Source organism: Myripristis murdjan, chromosome 2, assembly GCF_902150065.1.
Source record: "Myripristis murdjan chromosome 2, fMyrMur1.1, whole genome shotgun sequence".
Lineage (NCBI taxonomy): Eukaryota > Metazoa > Chordata > Actinopteri > Holocentriformes > Holocentridae > Myripristis > Myripristis murdjan.
Window position 1 is genome coordinate 1 of NC_043981.1, and position 19,123 is coordinate 19,123.

Here is a 19,123-nt window from a genome sequence, read left to right on the forward strand (position 1 = left end):
GCACACATGGAGTTACAGTAGTGTGTACGTGAGTGTGCTCCGCGCGGCGGCAGAAGGCCAACAACAGCAGTTTCGGAGCTCTGGGAGCCTTCCTGAAGGAGTTATGGAGGTTTCTTTGCCTGCGTGACCAAAATTGCTCCCGTACTGTACCAGACATGTGTAAACAGGGGCCTTTTGGGCTGTTGGTCATGTGTGGCGAGAGAGGTCACCAAAGGTCAAGCACACATGGAGATACAGTAGAAAGTATGTGTGTTGTGTGAAACTGATTTCATATTGAACGGAGGGGGAACAATATCTGACAGTAACACTCCAAGCTGTCAGGATGCGTTCCCCCTGCTGAAATGGTCAATTTTAATGATATCAAGCTGAAAATCACACGACTTACCTGTTGTGGGAAACCAAGTTAGTCGTATGAATTTTACAGCTGTGTGAGTCTGATTTCATATTGATCAGAGGGGGAACAGTATCTGACAGTAGTACTCCAAGATGTCAGGATGCGTTCCCCCTGTTGTAATGGTGAATTTTAATGATATCAAGCTGAATATCACATGTCTTACCTGTTATGGCCAAACAAGTCAGCAGTATGAATTTGAAAGTTGTGTGACCCTGGTGTCATATTGAACAGAGGGGGAACAGTATCTGACAGTAATACTCCAAGCTGTCAGGATGTGTTCCCCCTGCTGTAATTGTCAATATTAATGATGTCAAGCTGATGGCTGTGTCTTTGCCTACGCATTCAAAAGTGCGCTGTTACTGTACCAAAGGGTGTCAATAGGGGCCTTTTGGGCTGTTGGTCATGTGTGGCGAGAGAGGTCACCAAAGGTCAAGCACACATGGAGTTACAGTAGTGTGTACGTGAGTGTGCTCCGCGCGGCGGCAGAAGGCCAACAACAGCAGTTTCGGAGCTCTGGGAGCCTTCCTGAAGGAGTTATGGAGGTTTCTTTGCCTGCGTGACCAAAATTGCTCGCGTACTGTACCAGATATGTGTAAACAGGGGCCTTTTGGGCTGTTGGTCATGTGTGGCGAGAGAGGTCACCAAAGGTCAAGCACACATGGAGATACAGTAGAAAGTATGTGTGTTGTGTGACACTGGTTTCATATTGAACGGAGGGGGAACAATATCTGACAGTAATACTCCAAGCTGTCAGGATGCGTTCCCCCTGCTGAAATGGTCAATTTTAATGATATCAAGCTGAAAATCACACGACTTACCTGTTGTGGGAAACCAAGTTAGTCGTATGAATTTTACAGCTGTGTGAGTCTGATTTCATATTGATCAGAGGGGGAACAGTATCTGACAGTAGTACTCCAAGATGTCAGGATGCATTCCCCCTGTTGTAATGGTGAATTTTAATGATATCAAGCTGAAAATCACATGTCTTAGCTTTGATGGTCAAACAAGTCAGCAGTATGAATTTTACAGTTGTGTGACCCTGGTTTCATATTGAACGGAGGGGGAACAATATCTGACATTAATATTCCAAGCTGTCAGGATGCGTTCCCCCTGCCGTAAAGGTAATTTTGAATGATATCAAGCTGAAAATCACAGGATTTAAATGTTATGGCCAAACAAGTCAGCAGTATGAATTTGAAAGTTGTGTGACCCTGGTGTCATATTGAACAGAGGGGGAACAGTATCTGACAGTAATACTCCATGCTGTCAGGATGTGTTCCCCCTGCTGTAATTGTCAATATTAATGACGTCTTTCTGATGGCTGTTTCTTTGCCTACAATGTCAAAAGCGCGCTGTTACTGTACCAAAGGGTGTAAACAGGGGCCTTTTGGGCTGTTGGTCATGTGTGGCGAGAGAGGTCACCAAAGGTCAAGCACACATGGAGTTACAGTAGTGTGTACGTGAGTGTGCTCCGCGCGGCGGCAGAAGGCCAACAACAGCAGTTTCGGAGCTCTGGGAGCCTTCCTGAAGAAGTTATGGAGGTTTCTTTGCCTGCGTGACCAAAATTGCTCCCGTACTGTACCAGACATGTGTAAACAGGGGCCTTTTGGGCTGTTGGTCATGTGTGGCGAGAGAGGTCACCAAAGGTCAAGCACACATGGAGATACAGTAGAAAGTATGTGTGTTGTGTGACCCTGATTTCATATTGAACGGAGGGGGAACAATATCTGACAGTAACACTCCAAGCTGTCAGGATGCGTTCCCCCTGCTGAAATGGTCAATTTTAATGATATCAAGCTGAAAATCACACGACTTACCTGCTGTGGGAAACCAAGTTAGTCGTATGAATTTTACAGCTGTGTGAGTCTGATTTCATATTGATCAGAAGGGGAACAGTATCTGACAGTAGTACTCCAAGATGTCAGGATGCGTTCCCCCTGTTGTAATGGTGAATTTTAATGATATCAAGCTGAATATCACATGTCTTACCTGTTATGGCCAAACAAGTCAGCAGTATGAATTTGAAAGTTGTGTGACCCTGGTGTCATATTGAACAGAGGGGGAACAGTATCTGACAGTAATACTCCAAGCTGTCAGGATGTGTTCCCCCTGCTGTAATTGTCAATATTAATGATGTCAAGCTGATGGCTGTGTCTTTGCCTACGCATTCAAAAGTGCACTGTTACTGTACCAAAGGGTGTCAATAGGGGCCTTTTGGGCTGTTGGTCATGTGTGGCGAGAGAGGTCACCAAAGGTCAAGCACACATGGAGTTACAGTAGTGTGTACGTGAGTGTGCTCCGCGCGGCGGCAGAAGGCCAACAACAGCAGTTTCGGAGCTCTGGGAGCCTTCCTGAAGGAGTTATGGAGGTTTCTTTGCCTGCGTGACCAAAATTGCTCGCGTACTGTACCAGATATGTGTAAACAGGGGCCTTTTGGGCTGTTGGTCATGTGTGGCGAGAGAGGTCACCAAAGGTCAAGCACACATGGAGATACAGTAGAAAGTATGTGTGTTGTGTGACACTGGTTTCATATTGAACGGAGGGGGAACAATATCTGACAGTAATACTCCAAGCTGTCAGGATGCGTTCCCCCTGCTGAAATGGTCAATTTTAATGATATCAAGCTGAAAATCACACGACTTACCTGTTGTGGGAAACCAAGTTAGTCGTATGAATTTTACAGCTGTGTGAGTCTGATTTCATATTGATCAGAGGGGGAACAGTATCTGACAGTAGTACTCCAAGATGTCAGGATGCGTTCCCCCTGTTGTAATGGTGAATTTTAATGATATCAAGCTGAAAATCACATGTCTTAGCTTTGATGGTCAAACAAGTCAGCAGTATGAATTTTACAGTTGTGTGACCCTGGTTTCATATTGAACGGAGGGGGAACAATATCTGACATTAATATTCCAAGCTGTCAGGATGCGTTCCCCCTGCCGTAAAGGTAATTTTGAATGATATCAAGCTGAAAATCACAGGATTTAAATGTTATGGCCAAACAAGTCAGCAGTATGAATTTGAAAGTTGTGTGACCCTGGTGTCATATTGAACAGAGGGGGAACAGTATCTGACAGTAATACTCCATGCTGTCAGGATGTGTTCCCGCTGCTGTAATTGTCAATATTAATGATGTCTTTCTGATGGCTGTTTCTTTGCCTACACTGTCAAAAGCGCGCTGTTACTGTACCAAAGGGTGTAAACAGGGGCCTTTTGGGCTGTTGGTCATGTGTGGCGAGAGAGGTCACCAAAGGTCAAGCACACATGGAGTTACAGTAGTGTGTACGTGAGTGTGCTCCGCGCGGCGGCAGAAGGCCAACAACAGCAGTTTCGGAGCTCTGGGAGCCTTCCTGAAGAAGTTATGGAGGTTTCTTTGCCTGCGTGACCAAAATTGCTCCCGTACTGTACCAGACATGTGTAAACAGGGGCCTTTTGGGCTGTTGGTCATGTGTGGCGAGAGAGGTCACCAAAGGTCAAGCACACATGGAGATACAGTAGAAAGTATGTGTGTTGTGTGACACTGATTTCATATTGAACGGAGGGGGAACAATATCTGACAGTAACACTCCAAGCTGTCAGGATGCGTTCCCCCTGCTGAAATGGTGAATTTTAATGATATCAAGCTGAAAATCACACGACTTACCTGTTGTGGGAAACCAAGTTAGTCGTATGAATTTTACAGCTGTGTGAGTCTGATTTCATATTGATCAGAGGGGGAACAGTATCTGACAGTAGTACTCCAAGATGTCAGGATGCGTTCCCCCTGTTGTAATGGTGAATTTTAATGATATCAAGCTGAATATCACATGTCTTACCTGTTATGGCCAAACAAGTCAGCAGTATGAATTTGAAAGTTGTGTGACCCTGGTGTCATATTGAACAGAGGGGGAACAGTATCTGACAGTAATACTCCAAGCTGTCAGGATGTGTTCCCCCTGCTGTAATTGTCAATATTAATGATGTCAAGCTGATGGCTGTGTCTTTGCCTACGCATTCAAAAGTGCACTGTTACTGTACCAAAGGGTGTCAATAGGGGCCTTTTGGGCTGTTGGTCATGTGTGGCGAGAGAGGTCACCAAAGGTCAAGCACACATGGAGTTACAGTAGTGTGTACGTGAGTGTGCTCCGCGCGGCGGCAGAAGGCCAACAACAGCAGTTTCGGAGCTCTGGGAGCCTTCCTGAAGGAGTTATGGAGGTTTCTTTGCCTGCGTGACCAAAATTGCTCCCGTACTGTACCAGACATGTGTAAACAGGGGCCTTTTGGGCTGTTGGTCATGTGTGGCGAGAGAGGTCACCAAAGGTCAAGCACACATGGAGATACAGTAGAAAGTATGTGTGTTGTGTGACACTGATTTCATATTGAACGGAGGGGGAACAATATCTGACAGTAACACTCCAAGCTGTCAGGATGCGTTCCCCCTGCTGAAATGGTCAATTTTAATGATATCAAGCTGAAAATCACACGACTTACCTGTTGTGGGAAACCAAGTTAGTCGTATGAATTTTACAGCTGTGTGAGTCTGATTTCATATTGATCAGAGGGGGAACAGTATCTGACAGTAGTACTCCAAGATGTCAGGATGCGTTCCCCCTGTTGTAATGGTGAATTTTAATGATATCAAGCTGAATATCACATGTCTTACCTGTTATGGCCAAACAAGTCAGCAGTATGAATTTGAAAGTTGTGTGACCCTGGTGTCATATTGAACAGAGGGGGAACAGTATCTGACAGTAATACTCCAAGCTGTCAGGATGTGTTCCCCCTGCTGTAATTGTCAATATTAATGATGTCAAGCTGATGGCTGTGTCTTTGCCTACGCATTCAAAAGTGCACTGTTACTGTACCAAAGGGTGTCAATAGGGGCCTTTTGGGCTGTTGGTCATGTGTGGCGAGAGAGGTCACCAAAGGTCAAGCACACATGGAGTTACAGTAGTGTGTACGTGAGTGTGCTCCGCGCGGCGGCAGAAGGCCAACAACAGCAGTTTCGGAGCTCTGGGAGCCTTCCTGAAGGAGTTATGGAGGTTTCTTTGCCTGCGTGACCAAAATTGCTCGCGTACTGTACCAGATATGTGTAAACAGGGGCCTTTTGGGCTGTTGGTCATGTGTGGCGAGAGAGGTCACCAAAGGTCAAGCACACATGGAGATACAGTAGAAAGTATGTGTGTTGTGTGACACTGGTTTCATATTGAACGGAGGGGGAACAATATCTGACAGTAATACTCCAAGCTGTCAGGATGCGTTCCCCCTGCTGAAATGGTCAATTTTAATGATATCAAGCTGAAAATCACACGACTTACCTGTTGTGGGAAACCAAGTTAGTCGTATGAATTTTACAGCTGTGTGAGTCTGATTTCATATTGATCAGAGGGGGAACAGTATCTGACAGTAGTACTCCAAGATGTCAGGATGCGTTCCCCCTGTTGTAATGGTGAATTTTAATGATATCAAGCTGAAAATCACATGTCTTAGCTTTGATGGTCAAACAAGTCAGCAGTATGAATTTTACAGTTGTGTGACCCTGGTTTCATATTGAACGGAGGGGGAACAATATCTGACATTAATATTCCAAGCTGTCAGGATGCGTTCCCCCTGCCGTAAAGGTAATTTTGAATGATATCAAGCTGAAAATCACAGGATTTAAATGTTATGGCCAAACAAGTCAGCAGTATGAATTTGAAAGTTGTGTGACCCTGGTGTCATATTGAACAGAGGGGGAACAGTATCTGACAGTAATACTCCATGCTGTCAGGATGTGTTCCCGCTGCTGTAATTGTCAATATTAATGATGTCTTTCTGATGGCTGTTTCTTTGCCTACACTGTCAAAAGCGCGCTGTTACTGTACCAAAGGGTGTAAACAGGGGCCTTTTGGGCTGTTGGTCATGTGTGGCGAGAGAGGTCACCAAAGGTCAAGCACACATGGAGTTACAGTAGTGTGTACGTGAGTGTGCTCCGCGCGGCGGCAGAAGGCCAACAACAGCAGTTTCGGAGCTCTGGGAGCCTTCCTGAAGGAAGTTATGGAGGTTTCTTTGCCTGCGTGACCAAAATTGCTCCCGTACTGTACCAGACATGTGTAAACAGGGGCCTTTTGGGCTGTTGGTCATGTGTGGCGAGAGAGGTCACCAAAGGTCAAGCACACATGGAGATACAGTAGAAAGTATGTGTGTTGTGTGACACTGGTTTCATATTGAACGGAGGGGGAACAATATCTGACAGTAACACTCCAAGCTGTCAGGATGCGTTCCCCCTGCTGAAATGGTCAATTTTAATGATATCAAGCTGAAAATCACACGACTTACCTGTTGTGGGAAACCAAGTTAGTCGTATGAATTTTACAGCTGTGTGAGTCTGATTTCATATTGATCAGAGGGGGAACAGTATCTGACAGTAGTACTCCAAGATGTCAGGATGCGTTCCCCCTGTTGTAATGGTGAATTTTAATGATATCAAGCTGAATATCACATGTCTTACCTGTTATGGCCAAACAAGTCAGCAGTATGAATTTGAAAGTTGTGTGACCCTGGTGTCATATTGAACAGAGGGGGAACAGTATCTGACAGTAATACTCCAAGCTGTCAGGATGTGTTCCCCCTGCTGTAATTGTCAATATTAATGATGTCAAGCTGATGGCTGTGTCTTTGCCTACGCATTCAAAAGTGCACTGTTACTGTACCAAAGGGTGTCAATAGGGGCCTTTTGGGCTGTTGGTCATGTGTGGCGAGAGAGGTCACCAAAGGTCAAGCACACATGGAGTTACAGTAGTGTGTACGTGAGTGTGCTCCGCGCGGCGGCAGAAGGCCAACAACAGCAGTTTCGGAGCTCTGGGAGCCTTCCTGAAGGAGTTATGGAGGTTTCTTTGCCTGCGTGACCAAAATTGCTCGCGTACTGTACCAGATATGTGTAAACAGGGGCCTTTTGGGCTGTTGGTCATGTGTGGCGAGAGAGGTCACCAAAGGTCAAGCACACATGGAGATACAGTAGAAAGTATGTGTGTTGTGTGACACTGGTTTCATATTGAACGGAGGGGGAACAATATCTGACAGTAATACTCCAAGCTGTCAGGATGCGTTCCCCCTGCTGAAATGGTCAATTTTAATGATATCAAGCTGAAAATCACACGACTTACCTGTTGTGGGAAACCAAGTTAGTCGTATGAATTTTACAGCTGTGTGAGTCTGATTTCATATTGATCAGAGGGGGAACAGTATCTGACAGTAGTACTCCAAGATGTCAGGATGCGTTCCCCCTGTTGTAATGGTGAATTTTAATGATATCAAGCTGAAAATCACATGTCTTAGCTTTGATGGTCAAACAAGTCAGCAGTATGAATTTTACAGTTGTGTGACCCTGGTTTCATATTGAACGGAGGGGGAACAATATCTGACATTAATATTCCAAGCTGTCAGGATGCGTTCCCCCTGCCGTAAAGGTAATTTTGAATGATATCAAGCTGAAAATCACAGGATTTAAATGTTATGGCCAAACAAGTCAGCAGTATGAATTTGAAAGTTGTGTGACCCTGGTGTCATATTGAACAGAGGGGGAACAGTATCTGACAGTAATACTCCATGCTGTCAGGATGTGTTCCCGCTGCTGTAATTGTCAATATTAATGATGTCTTTCTGATGGCTGTTTCTTTGCCTACACTGTCAAAAGCGCGCTGTTACTGTACCAAAGGGTGTAAACAGGGGCCTTTTGGGCTGTTGGTCATGTGTGGCGAGAGAGGTCACCAAAGGTCAAGCACACATGGAGTTACAGTAGTGTGTACGTGAGTGTGCTCCGCGCGGCGGCAGAAGGCCAACAACAGCAGTTTCGGAGCTCTGGGAGCCTTCCTGAAGAAGTTATGGAGGTTTCTTTGCCTGCGTGACCAAAATTGCTCCCGTACTGTACCAGACATGTGTAAACAGGGGCCTTTTGGGCTGTTGGTCATGTGTGGCGAGAGAGGTCACCAAAGGTCAAGCACACATGGAGATACAGTAGAAAGTATGTGTGTTGTGTGACCCTGATTTCATATTGAACGGAGGGGGAACAATATCTGACAGTAACACTCCAAGCTGTCAGGATGCGTTCCCCCTGCTGAAATGGTCAATTTTAATGATATCAAGCTGAAAATCACACGACTTACCTGTTGTGGGAAACCAAGTTAGTCGTATGAATTTTACAGCTGTGTGAGTCTGATTTCATATTGATCAGAGGGGGAACAGTATCTGACAGTAGTACTCCAAGATGTCAGGATGCGTTCCCCCTGTTGTAATGGTGAATTTTAATGATATCAAGCTGAATATCACATGTCTTACCTGTTATGGCCAAACAAGTCAGCAGTATGAATTTGAAAGTTGTGTGACCCTGGTGTCATATTGAACAGAGGGGGAACAGTATCTGACAGTAATACTCCAAGCTGTCAGGATGTGTTCCCCCTGCTGTAATTGTCAATATTAATGATGTCAAGCTGATGGCTGTGTCTTTGCCTACGCATTCAAAAGTGCACTGTTACTGTACCAAAGGGTGTCAATAGGGGCCTTTTGGGCTGTTGGTCATGTGTGGCGAGAGAGGTCACCAAAGGTCAAGCACACATGGAGTTACAGTAGTGTGTACGTGAGTGTGCTCCGCGCGGCGGCAGAAGGCCAACAACAGCAGTTTCGGAGCTCTGGGAGCCTTCCTGAAGGAGTTATGGAGGTTTCTTTGCCTGCGTGACCAAAATTGCTCGCGTACTGTACCAGATATGTGTAAACAGGGGCCTTTTGGGCTGTTGGTCATGTGTGGCGAGAGAGGTCACCAAAGGTCAAGCACACATGGAGATACAGTAGAAAGTATGTGTGTTGTGTGACACTGGTTTCATATTGAACGGAGGGGGAACAATATCTGACAGTAATACTCCAAGCTGTCAGGATGCGTTCCCCCTGCTGAAATGGTCAATTTTAATGATATCAAGCTGAAAATCACACGACTTACCTGTTGTGGGAAACCAAGTTAGTCGTATGAATTTTACAGCTGTGTGAGTCTGATTTCATATTGATCAGAGGGGGAACAGTATCTGACAGTAGTACTCCAAGATGTCAGGATGCGTTCCCCCTGTTGTAATGGTGAATTTTAATGATATCAAGCTGAAAATCACATGTCTTAGCTTTGATGGTCAAACAAGTCAGCAGTATGAATTTTACAGTTGTGTGACCCTGGTTTCATATTGAACGGAGGGGGAACAATATCTGACATTAATATTCCAAGCTGTCAGGATGCGTTCCCCCTGCCGTAAAGGTAATTTTGAATGATATCAAGCTGAAAATCACAGGATTTAAATGTTATGGCCAAACAAGTCAGCAGTATGAATTTGAAAGTTGTGTGACCCTGGTGTCATATTGAACAGAGGGGGAACAGTATCTGACAGTAATACTCCATGCTGTCAGGATGTGTTCCCGCTGCTGTAATTGTCAATATTAATGATGTCTTTCTGATGGCTGTTTCTTTGCCTACACTGTCAAAAGCGCGCTGTTACTGTACCAAAGGGTGTAAACAGGGGCCTTTTGGGCTGTTGGTCATGTGTGGCGAGAGAGGTCACCAAAGGTCAAGCACACATGGAGTTACAGTAGTGTGTACGTGAGTGTGCTCCGCGCGGCGGCAGAAGGCCAACAACAGCAGTTTCGGAGCTCTGGGAGCCTTCCTGAAGAAGTTATGGAGGTTTCTTTGCCTGCGTGACCAAAATTGCTCCCGTACTGTACCAGACATGTGTAAACAGGGGCCTTTTGGGCTGTTGGTCATGTGTGGCGAGAGAGGTCACCAAAGGTCAAGCACACATGGAGATACAGTAGAAAGTATGTGTGTTGTGTGACCCTGATTTCATATTGAACGGAGGGGGAACAATATCTGACAGTAACACTCCAAGCTGTCAGGATGCGTTCCCCCTGCTGAAATGGTCAATTTTAATGATATCAAGCTGAAAATCACACGACTTACCTGCTGTGGGAAACCAAGTTAGTCGTATGAATTTTACAGCTGTGTGAGTCTGATTTCATATTGATCAGAGGGGGAACAGTATCTGACAGTAGTACTCCAAGATGTCAGGATGCGTTCCCCCTGTTGTAATGGTGAATTTTAATGATATCAAGCTGAATATCACATGTCTTACCTGTTATGGCCAAACAAGTCAGCAGTATGAATTTGAAAGTTGTGTGACCCTGGTGTCATATTGAACAGAGGGGGAACAGTATCTGACAGTAATACTCCAAGCTGTCAGGATGTGTTCCCCCTGCTGTAATTGTCAATATTAATGATGTCAAGCTGATGGCTGTGTCTTTGCCTACGCATTCAAAAGTGCACTGTTACTGTACCAAAGGGTGTCAATAGGGGCCTTTTGGGCTGTTGGTCATGTGTGGCGAGAGAGGTCACCAAAGGTCAAGCACACATGGAGTTACAGTAGTGTGTACGTGAGTGTGCTCCGCGCGGCGGCAGAAGGCCAACAACAGCAGTTTCGGAGCTCTGGGAGCCTTCCTGAAGGAGTTATGGAGGTTTCTTTGCCTGCGTGACCAAAATTGCTCGCGTACTGTACCAGATATGTGTAAACAGGGGCCTTTTGGGCTGTTGGTCATGTGTGGCGAGAGAGGTCACCAAAGGTCAAGCACACATGGAGATACAGTAGAAAGTATGTGTGTTGTGTGACACTGGTTTCATATTGAACGGAGGGGGAACAATATCTGACAGTAATACTCCAAGCTGTCAGGATGCGTTCCCCCTGCTGAAATGGTCAATTTTAATGATATCAAGCTGAAAATCACACGACTTACCTGTTGTGGGAAACCAAGTTAGTCGTATGAATTTTACAGCTGTGTGAGTCTGATTTCATATTGATCAGAGGGGGAACAGTATCTGACAGTAGTACTCCAAGATGTCAGGATGCGTTCCCCCTGTTGTAATGGTGAATTTTAATGATATCAAGCTGAAAATCACATGTCTTAGCTTTGATGGTCAAACAAGTCAGCAGTATGAATTTTACAGTTGTGTGACCCTGGTTTCATATTGAACGGAGGGGGAACAATATCTGACATTAATATTCCAAGCTGTCAGGATGCGTTCCCCCTGCCGTAAAGGTAATTTTGAATGATATCAAGCTGAAAATCACAGGATTTAAATGTTATGGCCAAACAAGTCAGCAGTATGAATTTGAAAGTTGTGTGACCCTGGTGTCATATTGAACAGAGGGGGAACAGTATCTGACAGTAATACTCCATGCTGTCAGGATGTGTTCCCGCTGCTGTAATTGTCAATATTAATGATGTCTTTCTGATGGCTGTTTCTTTGCCTACACTGTCAAAAGCGCGCTGTTACTGTACCAAAGGGTGTAAACAGGGGCCTTTTGGGCTGTTGGTCATGTGTGGCGAGAGAGGTCACCAAAGGTCAAGCACACATGGAGTTACAGTAGTGTGTACGTGAGTGTGCTCCGCGCGGCGGCAGAAGGCCAACAACAGCAGTTTCGGAGCTCTGGGAGCCTTCCTGAAGAAGTTATGGAGGTTTCTTTGCCTGCGTGACCAAAATTGCTCCCGTACTGTACCAGACATGTGTAAACAGGGGCCTTTTGGGCTGTTGGTCATGTGTGGCGAGAGAGGTCACCAAAGGTCAAGCACACATGGAGATACAGTAGAAAGTATGTGTGTTGTGTGACCCTGATTTCATATTGAACAGAGGGGGAACAATATCTGACAGTAACACTCCAAGCTGTCAGGATGCGTTCCCCCTGCTGAAATGGTCAATTTTAATGATATCAAGCTGAAAATCACACGACTTACCTGCTGTGGGAAACCAAGTTAGTCGTATGAATTTTACAGCTGTGTGAGTCTGATTTCATATTGATCAGAGGGGGAACAGTATCTGACAGTAGTACTCCAAGATGTCAGGATGCGTTCCCCCTGTTGTAATGGTGAATTTTAATGATATCAAGCTGAATATCACATGTCTTACCTGTTATGGCCAAACAAGTCAGCAGTATGAATTTGAAAGTTGTGTGACCCTGGTGTCATATTGAACAGAGGGGGAACAGTATCTGACAGTAATACTCCAAGCTGTCAGGATGTGTTCCCCCTGCTGTAATTGTCAATATTAATGATGTCAAGCTGATGGCTGTGTCTTTGCCTACGCATTCAAAAGTGCACTGTTACTGTACCAAAGGGTGTCAATAGGGGCCTTTTGGGCTGTTGGTCATGTGTGGCGAGAGAGGTCACCAAAGGTCAAGCACACATGGAGTTACAGTAGTGTGTACGTGAGTGTGCTCCGCGCGGCGGCAGAAGGCCAACAACAGCAGTTTCGGAGCTCTGGGAGCCTTCCTGAAGGAGTTATGGAGGTTTCTTTGCCTGCGTGACCAAAATTGCTCGCGTACTGTACCAGATATGTGTAAACAGGGGCCTTTTGGGCTGTTGGTCATGTGTGGCGAGAGAGGTCACCAAAGGTCAAGCACACATGGAGATACAGTAGAAAGTATGTGTGTTGTGTGACACTGGTTTCATATTGAACGGAGGGGGAACAATATCTGACAGTAATACTCCAAGCTGTCAGGATGCGTTCCCCCTGCTGAAATGGTCAATTTTAATGATATCAAGCTGAAAATCACACGACTTACCTGTTGTGGGAAACCAAGTTAGTCGTATGAATTTTACAGCTGTGTGAGTCTGATTTCATATTGATCAGAGGGGGAACAGTATCTGACAGTAGTACTCCAAGATGTCAGGATGCGTTCCCCCTGTTGTAATGGTGAATTTTAATGATATCAAGCTGAAAATCACATGTCTTAGCTTTGATGGTCAAACAAGTCAGCAGTATGAATTTTACAGTTGTGTGACCCTGGTTTCATATTGAACGGAGGGGGAACAATATCTGACATTAATATTCCAAGCTGTCAGGATGCGTTCCCCCTGCCGTAAAGGTAATTTTGAATGATATCAAGCTGAAAATCACAGGATTTAAATGTTATGGCCAAACAAGTCAGCAGTATGAATTTGAAAGTTGTGTGACCCTGGTGTCATATTGAACAGAGGGGGAACAGTATCTGACAGTAATACTCCATGCTGTCAGGATGTGTTCCCGCTGCTGTAATTGTCAATATCAATGATGTCTTTCTGATGGCTGTTTCTTTGCCTACACTGTCAAAAGCGCGCTGTTACTGTACCAAAGGGTGTAAACAGGGGCCTTTTGGGCTGTTGGTCATGTGTGGCGAGAGAGGTCACCAAAGGTCAAGCACACATGGAGTTACAGTAGTGTGTACGTGAGTGTGCTCCGCGCGGCGGCAGAAGGCCAACAACAGCAGTTTCGGAGCTCTGGGAGCCTTCCTGAAGAAGTTATGGAGGTTTCTTTGCCTGCGTGACCAAAATTGCTCCCGTACTGTACCAGACATGTGTAAACAGGGGCCTTTTGGGCTGTTGGTCATGTGTGGCGAGAGAGGTCACCAAAGGTCAAGCACACATGGAGATACAGTAGAAAGTATGTGTGTTGTGTGACCCTGATTTCATATTGAACGGAGGGGGAACAATATCTGACAGTAATATTCCAACACTCTTAGAAATAAGGGTTCCAAAAGGGTTCTTCATGAGGGGCTCAGTTTCTAACCAGAACCATTTGCTTCTGAAGAACCCTTTTTTGAAGAAAGGGTTTTTCAAGGGTTCTTTGTAACACGAAAGGTTCTGGTAAGAACCGTTTTGATCCAGAGAACCCTTTTTGGAAGTAAGAGTTCTTCAAGTATTGTTGAAAGCATGGGTATAAGATCCTCACCCTACATCCTACATTAATGTAATTAAACTTGCTCAGTAAAGAGGCAAATAAACAAATATAATCATCCCAGGGAGAATTTTGCTGTTGAAAAGACACTTAAACAGGGTACCAGCACTGAGTCTTGAACCCTGCTCTCCCATGTAAAAGATAACTGTGATACCACTCATCCACCACTGCTGTTACCTACTGAGCCACCATGCTATATTGTTATGCTATGCAACTACAACCTCTGGAGGGAGGAGCTCATGAGCCATCAAAAAAAATAAGAAAAAAGAAAAAGGCATTTTCTTTTTGGAACATGGGCAGTTAACCATCCTCATCTATTTTTCCTTGAGTATGGATAGTGCAGGCGCTGGTGGGATGATAATGTCGGGACTTGAATCCCGATCTCCCAGAGGAAAGGGTGAGGTTCAGCGTGTCAGGTCAGGGAGCTGGTGACCCTGCCAATGGCCATGTGGGAGCTAATAGCTGGTTTTAATGTGGATTGCGTCACATGGTCTGCCCTTCTCAGCAAAACAGGTGTGACATATCAATAGTGATTACTGTGGTTAGAGGCCAGACTGAAGTGACAGAAGATCAAAAACTTAAGAGCATTAAGGTAAGGTAAATATGATTTCTTATTTCAGCAAGCTTGACTCTAGCTAAGGACTTTTTATGGTGAAAGGTGGACTATTTTAATGCATGCATTTGTTTCTTGTTTTGATTTTTTTTTTTTTTTTTGTAGAATGAGTTACACAGCTTGAACAACAACTGAAGAGGGTTATAACTTAATAACTTGTATTCCTTTTTGTTTTGAAGAGAATGATATTGATGGAGCAACCCTCGAAATTCTCTCTGAGAGGATGTCAGAGAGATTAATCCCATCAATAAAAAATCAAGCACAATTCCTCAAGTATCTCGAGCAGTTGAAGTCATCATCATCATCGCCATCATCATCATTGTCAACAAGAAGAAGAAATTGGAACAGGTAAAATGCTGTCAAGATACTGTAATTCTGGTCATTTGTGGGGGAAACTTTATTTCTCTACTAGTTACAGTCTGTTCATTACTATTTCACACAGCTCGGTCTAACATATTCTTGCATTTTTCCACATTACAAAGACCTCATGATGAGCAAACAGCTGGACCTGCTTCACTGGGTCAGTTTGCTTTCGTCAAAGCATTAAAAGATACACTTGAGGCAAAGGACCCAGAACTTCTGTCCCCTCGGAGAAATGATCTGTCACTGTATGACATCCTCAGCAGCCAAACAATGTAGGTTACTTTTATCATTATTATGGAAAACTACTGCACATTGTAGCTTTAAATTGAGATTATACTCCATATAATGGCACTTTAAGACAACATGTTCAACTTATTCTATTATTTCTCTCCCCAACCAAGGTATCCCTCAGCCAAACAATATACAGAGATTTTAAGCCTGTTCATACGCAGATGTCCCTTCATGTGGGAGAAAATTGGTTCAGCACGTGAGTAAGCACAAAATGAGTCTGTTAATGTATGTTTGCATATCTTAATTGTATAGATATAGCTACTGTACATACTGTATCTCAGTATATAATAAACAGAAAATGCATTCACCTAATGTTCACATTTGCCAAAAATGAGTGTGTCTATCTTTTACTGTATAGGTGTATTTACAAAATGGCTTGATGTTGACAAATCTGGACAATACTGAGGTCAACAATCATCTCATTTTCGACTGCACTATCCCCTTAAGTAAACAATTCCTCTCTTGGTTGTAGGATGATTTACGTGAGTCTCTAACAAGTTCAAAAAGGAAAGGCGACCCCTTATTGGTGACTCAATGGTGCAACAAATGTGTCCAAAATTTTCTGTAGCAGGATCTGGAAAGAAGCGCCATACTCCGGGTCAACCCTAATGTTGGATAAGGAGGGGAGACTCTCTGAGGACAGTCCAACAGAAGAGGAGAGGCTTGGTAGGTTCAAGGGGAAAACAAGTCAAAAGTGAGCATAGGTCCTGTGGAATCAGCAACATGATGATAGGACTCGGGCCAGACGCATCATACTGTAATTATGCATCATAATCACATCATGTAATCTCCAGCAATGGTGACATGGCAGAGAGAGAAGATAAAAGCATCAATCCAAGGTAGACTTACACTGCACCAGATGAAGCAGTTAATTATCTACAAACAATAAAATAATGCATGGTCCAATGAGAGCAATCAGCATATGGGCACATACAGCACTAATGGTGAGAGTGGAATAGAATCAGATGAAAGTGAGGGAACACCACAAAGTTTCCACATTAACCCTCCTGTTATGTTCAAATTTACTAACATCTTTTAGGGGTCAGTTTGACCCCAAAAATAAACTAAAATTGTTACCAAAGTGTACTTTAAGCATCTCTGTAGACATATTTTGGATATGAGCTTGAATGGTCCTTTCATCCTCTCAAAAGTCTCCATCTTCCTGAGCCTATGATGCATGAAAAATGACACAACAATATGGTAAGAGGTAACCACTAAGATGAGGTGTACATGATCATGTTTTAAAAAGTATGCTTAAGTTATATGTTGTTTCCAAAGACTTACAGCGGGCCTGGTTATGTAGAAAAGCTGGCTTGGTTGACCCAGAGTATGGCGCTTCTTTCCAGATCCTGCCACAGAAAAGTTTGGACACATTTGTTGCATCATGGAAAATCAATGAGTCACCAATAAGGGGTCGCCTTTCCTTTTTGAACTTGTTAGAGACTCATGTAAATCATCCTACAACCAAGAGAGGAATTGTTTACTTAAGGGGATAGTGCAGTCGAAAATGAGATGATTGTTGACCTCAGTATTGTCCAGATTTGTCAACATCAAGCCATTTTATAAAATACACCTATACAGTAAAAGATAGACACACTCATTTTTGGCAAATGTGAACATTAGGTGAATGCATTTTCTGTTTATTATATATTGAGATACAGTATGTACAGTAGCTATATCTATACAATTAAGATATGCAAACATACATTAACAGACTCGTTTTGTGCTTACTCACATGTCCTGAACCAATTTTCTCCCGCATGAAGGGACATCTGCATATGAACAGGCTTAAAATCTCTGTATATTGTTTGGTTGAGGGATACCTTGGTTGGGGAGAGAAATAATAGAATAAGTTGAACATGTTGTCTTAAAGTGCCATTATATGGAGTATAATCTCAATTTAAAGCTACAATGTGCAGTAGTTTTCCATAATAATGATAAAAGTAACCTACATTGTTTGGCTGCTGAGGATGTCATACAGTGACAGATCATTTCTCCGAGGGGACAAAAGTTCTGGGTCCTTTGCCTCAAGTGTATCTTTTAATGCTTTGAGGAAAGCAAACTGACCCAGTGAAGCAGGTCCAGCTGTTTGCAATATGGAAAAATGCAAGAATATGTTAGACCGAGCTGTGTGAAATAGTAATGAACAGACTGTAACTAGTAGAGAAATAAAGTTTCCCCCACAAATGACCAGAATTACAGTATCTTGACAGCATTTTACCTGTTCCAATTTCTTCTTCTTGTTGACAATGATGATGATGGCGATGATGATGATGACTTCAACTGCTCGAGATACTTGATGAATTGTGCTTGATTTTTTATTGATGGGATTAATCTCTCTGACATCCTCTCAGAGAGAATTTCGAGGGTTGCTCCATCAATATCATTCTCTTCAAAACAAAAAGGAATACAAGTTATTAAGTTATAACCCTCTTGCTCAAGCCAGTGGCACACTTCAGTTGTTGTTCAAGCTGTGTAACTCATTCTACAAGAAAAAAAAAAAAAAAAAAAAAAATCAAAACAAGAAACAAATGCATGCATTAAAATAGTCCACCTTTCACCATAAAAAGTCCTTAGCTAGAGTCAAGCTTGCTGAAATAAGAAATCATATTTAGCTTACCTTAATCCTCTGAAGTTTTTGATCTTCTGCCACTTCAGTCTGGCCTCTAACCACAGTAATCACTATTGATGTGTCACACCTGTTTTGCTGAGAAGGGCAGACCATGTGACGCAATCCACATTAAAACCAGCTATTAGCTCCCACATGGCCATGGGCAGGGTCACCAGCTCCCTGGCCTGACACACTGAACCTCAGCCTTTCCTCTGGGAGATTGGGATTCAAGTCCTGACATTATCATCCCACCAGTGCCTGCACTATCCATACTCAAGGAAAAATAGATGAGGATGGTTAACTGCCCACAGTCCAAAAAGAAAATACCATTTTCTTTTTTCTTATTTTTCTTTTGATGGCTCATGAGCTCCTCCCTCCAGAGGTTGTAGTTGCATAGCATAACAATATAGCATGGTGGCTCAGTAGGTAACAGCATAGCAGTGCTATTTTGAAGATTGAGGGTTCAAGACAGGATAGAGGTCTATTCAACATGTATTGTTTAATTACATAGCAGTGGTGGATGAGTGGTATCACAGTTATCTTTTACATGGGAGAGCAGGGTTCAAGACTCAGTGCTGGTACCCTGTTTAAGTGTCTTTTCAACAGCAAAATTCTCCCTGGGATGATTATATTTGTTTATTTGCCTCTTTATTGAGCAAGTTTAATTACATTAATGTAGGATGTAGGGTGAGGATCTTATACCCATGCTTTCAACAATACTTGAAGAACTCTTTCCTCCACAAAGGGTTCTCTGGATCAAAACGGTTCTTACCAGAACCTTTAATGTTACAAAGAAGCCTTGAAAAACCCTTTCTTCAAAAAAGGGTTCTTCAGAAGCAAATGGTTCTGGTTAGAACCTGAGCCCCTCATGAAGAACCCTTTTGGAACCCTTATTTCTAAGAGTGTATGAATGTGATCCACCTTCAGTCGGCTGTGAATCTGCTCCTTCAGTGATGCTGAAAGATAAATCCTCAGATAACGACATTCACTACATTCGTTCAGTTCAGATGAGGAGTGATCTGTTGTAGGGCCTTCTTATTTTGTGCAAATGTAAAATCTAAGCAGTTTCAGTTTTGTTTGTTCATACAGTCTGCCAAC

The 19,123-nt window shown here is 43.6% G+C and overlaps 2 long non-coding RNA genes across 2 annotated transcripts; one reads left to right on the forward strand and one right to left on the reverse strand.

Moving 5' to 3' along the window:
- Nucleotides 1-15,060: 15,060 nt before the first annotated feature.
- Nucleotides 15,061-15,586, forward strand: LOC115374597 (uncharacterized). Its single transcript, XR_003929634.1, has 3 exons — nt 15,061-15,108; nt 15,243-15,395; nt 15,525-15,586. It is a non-coding gene; the product is annotated as an uncharacterized LOC115374597 (long non-coding RNA).
- Nucleotides 15,587-17,443: 1,857 nt separating this feature from the next.
- Nucleotides 17,444-18,190, reverse strand: LOC115369939 (uncharacterized). Its single transcript, XR_003929204.1, has 3 exons — nt 18,035-18,190; nt 17,636-17,804; nt 17,444-17,499 (listed from the first exon to the last, which is right to left on the reverse strand). It is a non-coding gene; the product is annotated as an uncharacterized LOC115369939 (long non-coding RNA).
- Between the last annotated feature and the right edge of the window lie 933 nt (nt 18,191-19,123).